The sequence below is a fragment of the Myotis davidii genome, unplaced genomic scaffold (genome assembly GCF_000327345.1).
Source record: "Myotis davidii unplaced genomic scaffold, ASM32734v1 scaffold266, whole genome shotgun sequence".
NCBI classification, from domain to species: domain Eukaryota; kingdom Metazoa; phylum Chordata; class Mammalia; order Chiroptera; family Vespertilionidae; genus Myotis; species Myotis davidii.
In genome coordinates, this window is record NW_006300032.1 from 2,953,359 (window position 1) to 2,958,830 (window position 5,472).

Below are 5,472 nucleotides of genomic sequence, written 5' to 3' on the forward strand. Positions count from 1 at the left end.
ATAGATTTTATCTCTTGAAATCCCCAATATCTCATTCCCCAGTTCTCACTTTCAGCTATGACTTTGTTTCTTATTTAAGAAATTAGGTTAAAAGAAGAAATCTTCCAAAAGCACCTACTCCCAATTCCACATAAATCCCTGCATTTGGGTCTCTTTATTGCCTTCCTTCTTGCTATCCTTTCTGTGTTCCTAATGAAGGCCTTTCCCTTCTACTTGTGTGTGGCGTCCACCCCTTCTCACCTACTCAAGGGCATGGATCTAGCAATTGTCCCCTCTTTCCTTTGCATCATCAGTTTCTTCTCACTACTAGATTATTCCCATAAGTATACAAGCATTTTGTCATTTCTACCATCTTCAAAAAACAAAAGAAATACTGCTCCAGTATTGCATTATTTTTCTGCTTCTCTTTTAGCAAAACTATTTGAAATAGTTTTTATCGTTACATTTTCCATTTTTTCCCATCCCACCTTTTCTCAAATTTACTCCATTGTGACTACTACCCCCACTATACCATTAACACTGTTTTTATCATAGATTGTCAATGACTTCCACAGTGATAAAGCTCAGTCTTCCTCTCAGCAGACCTATCAAGAGAATTTGACTCTGCAGATAACTGACTTTTCATTAAAACTCTGTTTTCATTTGGCTTTCTCCCTAGCATGTTATTTTATTTAGAGGACTGAGAACTTGTCATACTGCCTCCTAAAACTAGTGGATTCTATACCTCAATTTTATTTTTAAAAGCCACAGATTCCAGGTACCTACTCCAACCTCTGAGAGGCACCTTGGTATTCTTATATTACTAATTCTCAGCTTGCCAAGTGGTAGGGGCACAGAAAAAGATGGGTCCCTGTCTTAAAAGTGAGGGGAGATAAGAGAAAAATTTAAAGAGACGACCAGGATATTTTTATAAGGCAAACTATAAAAGAATAAAGCTGAACAAAGATTGTAGACTGGTAAGAACATATACAGAAGATAAGGTAAGAATTTTTTTTTTCAAAATTGTGATTTTAAAAGGTTTGCAAAACACTATTATTTAATCCTCACAATGGCATATGTCATGAGTATTAATTTCATTGTGCAGATGACAAGATGAAAGTTCAGAAGTAGTAAGAAACTTGTGTAAGTCTGCACAGCTGGTAAGCAGCAACTCCTATCCAAGATATTTGATGGGTTGTGAAGTCTTTCATGTATAATATCTGCCTCTGGTTGCCATAGCATAAAGTAGGCGCTCTCATTAATGGGGAAGTGGCATTTCTGTTTACAATTTAAGAATTATCAAGAAATTTTACTTATAGCTCTCCAAGAGCTCATCTTTCCTATAAGCTCATAGTATTTCCAAGCTTTGGCCAGAAGACAACTTATTAAAAAAGACTACACAGTACTCTTCATGCATTTATATTATCTGCTGATGTTTATTTTTGTCCCCTTTGTTACTGATGGCTTTATCAAAGGGACATGAAGGATACCACAGACACTGAGAGTGTTAGTGTCTCCCTTGTGTTAGTTATTCCCTTGTTAGTCTAGTCCTGCCTTAAAAAAAGGTTTCAACTCTAATCTGCATATACCCTTTGAGTTTTAGTTTTTGCAGCTACTTAAAACTCTTACGGCAAATTGGTTATAGGCTCTTGGTCAACATCTTTCCTGCCACATAGATCTTCTAGCAATATTTTTCTAATGGGTGTCCGTTTGGGGCATTATTTTCTATTTAATGTAATTACTTTAATTAATAAATCTAATGGGAGCAAAAGAGCTGCTCTCCCCTTCTTTACTTTTACAGCAGGCAAAACTTTGATAAAGATGAAGAGAGGGCAATTATAGCAAGTGTACCTGAAAATTATATACACGATTGCATTCGGTTCCTTTTTATACAAATAAATCACATATAAAAGTTTTTGTTCGGAGAAAAAGAATTTTTACTCTGCAAATAATTTTAAATAAGCTTATAAATCTCGCTGACAAAATAAAAACTTTTTTCTCACTATGAATTTCTAGTTTCATATTCTTATTTAAGTAATTGTATTGCATAATTGCATTATGAGCAATTAGGACACTGACATTGTCCTTCAATATGAAGCTGAAAGTTCTCTTATTTTTTTCTTCTTAGCAATGGAAAAAAATGAAGAACTTGTTTGGGAACACTGGCCAGCAGCACTAGGATGTCTATAGCTCTGACTTTCAAAAATTCTTTTCCTTAGCAGGGTTTCAATCTGGTAGTGTTCCCAGTTTTCCCCTTCACCTCTACAGCACTATCTGAGCCATCCCAGACTCAAAAGCACCATCCCCCATGGATTGCTTAGTGTTCATTCTCACAGCTCTATCTCATGCGATCTCACTGGCTTCCCGTATGGCAGATGCATGGCTGGTGATGACAGTGCCAGAGTCTGCTGGGCTTTGATTTTATTTTAAACTGGCTACACCTCTGGCTTTGGAAAATAGCCACAGATGTGCTCTATGTTAGAATATTATATCAGCATCAATGTTACAAGTTCCATAAATTTCTAAAATAAACACATATTTTGGGAGTGCTTTCATACAAACAACTCCATTAAGTGCACTCAAGGGTAGGATTAAGTTTATGTATTGTAAACTAAGGACATGTACACAATATTTTCTACACCCTCCTTCTCTTCCTGGTCCTTCTCATTTCAAAGGTATTGGTTTTTTTCTGAAAGTCTACTTGTATTTATTATACTTGCCATAATAAAAAGAAAGAAAAACAAAGTGATAAGGTATCTAATTGAAATAATCACCTCTGTAAATATAAGTAGTTCAATATTCTGCTCTTTCCTATTATCAATGGTTAGAAGGTAATAAAAATTACTAGGGAATTACAAGGGTTTGGAAATTTGTCAAGCTTCATCGATATCTTAATGTTATGTTATAAAAATATACTTATTTTCATTATCACTTTATGTTGTAAAAAATAACATATTCCAAATATATGGACTGTTTTTACATCCACATCTTGATAGTGCTGTTGAAAATGTCATTTCAATTGTTAAATAGCAGACTCAGAGTCATTTGCATGTAAAATACAGAATGATAAATATCTAGAAACTTTGAGTAATAGTTTGTTTCCAGTCTGCTTCCTCCCTCTCTACCCTCCACACCCCCACACCAACCTAAATAAAAGTAACCTGAGGCTTGTATTGCCTGAATAATTGCTTAAATTTTATTACATATTATAATATAGTGTAAAGATGAAAATTCAGCCAATCCTGTAAATAGTGGCAATTTGGTCTTAGAAACCTTACATTCAGATTGTTGGTGCTATGTAAACAAAACAAGACTTAGCAATAACTAGAAAAATACAATGGACTAATGAGGAAGGACATTTCCATTTGCTTTTAGAAGTAATGGAGCAGAGTCCACCTGGTCCATATCACAGATTCTGTATAAAATCAATCAGTCATGGAAATGTTGATTTTAGAAAACTGCCATTTGACTTTTCAAGATTCAGTAGCAGAGTCCTTAATTATCACCTTCTCAAAATAATGTATGTAAATCTATATTTGTTAAGAGTCCACATAACAAATGTCAAATACAACTCTATTTATGAACAGATGTATAATAACTTGTCTTTATTATCATCTGAAAAATAACTTATTCTTTTTCATTTAGGACCGAAAGGCTTCAAATAAACATTTTAATGTATTTAACTTTATGCAAATATACATGTGTGTTTCAGAATGTACAAATATAGATACCTATAATGAAAAAGTAGCATAATAAGTTGATGACACAAGTGTTAGCATCTTTTTTATCCTCTCTTGCTCTAAACATAGGTTCTTACGTTCTAATGTCTTGTGGTATCTTTTATTTATATACTTTTTGTATAAACCTGAATATTATTGAACAGAAAATGAAACATAAAAATGCTAACATATTTATCTCTAATATGAATATTTATCTCTAAAGTAAAGATAAATTCCTTAAGCATGTTAGCAAAGAGTACAGCAATATTTAACTAATAGAATGTACCAAGGAGATGGTATAACTTCCAAAAATAAAAAGAATTTCACATTCTGTGCTATTTTGTGTTAAGATATAAAATTGTATATAGTAGCTTTAACTATAAGGTCACAAAAGAATTACATTATTAACAATAAAATACTAGCCTGAAATCATCTGGTGGTTCTTAAACTATTGGAAATTCATTTCATAGGCTTATGAGGGAAACTCAGTAGAGGTTTTGGCAATTGAGCAGATGTTACTGGAATGGAAAAAAAAAAAAGAGTAGTGAAGTATGCTCACTAATTGAGAAAATCCTACAAATAAAGCCCAGACATTCATATCTCCTTTTACTTTAGTCAGTCTTTAAATAATTGCAATGAGTCTGTAAGTTCTAGGCAGACTTGCTGCTTATGCATCATTAAAATCAAACTTCTGCCAGTGTATTAACTTGTCTATATATTCACATAGTTAGCGCCTCATCAATTTATGCTATTCTGGTACTTCCTTGCATCTTCCAATCTCACATCCAACATTGCAAAAAGCAGTTACTATCTCCTCATAAAATTCTGCTGTCCTTCAACTTCTGCTATTTTTCTTGTATGAACATCAGATTTTAAAAAGAAGAGGAGAAATACTGGGCAGACCAATGAGTGTTCAAGATATTATGTAAAATATGGGGCAACCCAGAAAACGGAGGCACTTTGCTCAGTCGGACCAGATCCATCTTCCGGGGCCCTTCTAAGGCCCATTTAATTGCTGGGGTTTCCACGCTGGCATCTCTGACTGGGGGTCTGGGGTCCAGTCCCCAGCCATGACTCCATCAGCCGGGAGGTGCTGCTGCGAGAGAAGATTCCTGCTTGGCTGTGGTTTATTTTGAATTTAATTTTTAAAAACCTTTTGTCTTTTTTTTAATGTTCCTTTTGGTAAGGGCGCCTTTGATCCACCTAACAGCCTTGATTGACTCACCCCCCACTGCTATCGTTGTGAAGCGATTGTTTTACTCAGTTAAAGACAGAAAGTACTTTTTAAGAAGTTCCTTGGGGGCAGCTAGTGTGTAGACTATTTCTCGGGCTGCACATGACGGCGCATCTTTAGAGCTTCCTGGGGGTCCCCTTTATCTTTTTGGTTTTGAAAAAGGGATTGGGTTTAAAGGTGAAGACCACAGGGCCGCCTCCCGCCGCCCGGTCTCGGCCAAAGTTCCTGCTGGTCAAGTTTGAGGCTTGACGATCCACAGGCGCCCCTGGACCTTGCGGACTGACCGCCCCCTCAGTAGCCCCCCAGCAGGTCAGCCAGCGCGACATTTGCCGCTGGACTCCGAGGAGGCTTTGTGGGGAGGGTTGCTCCTGAGCCCAAATCGCCTCGGCCTGAGGCAGAGCCGGCAGCTGCTGGAGAGCACCTCCGTGGCCGGCGCAGGGAGCGGTGGGCGCCTGGCACCGAGCATCACGCACCCGGCACCGGGTAAGGGACGGTCCCCGGTGACGGGACGGGGCGATGGGCTGGGGGGGGGGGGGGGGG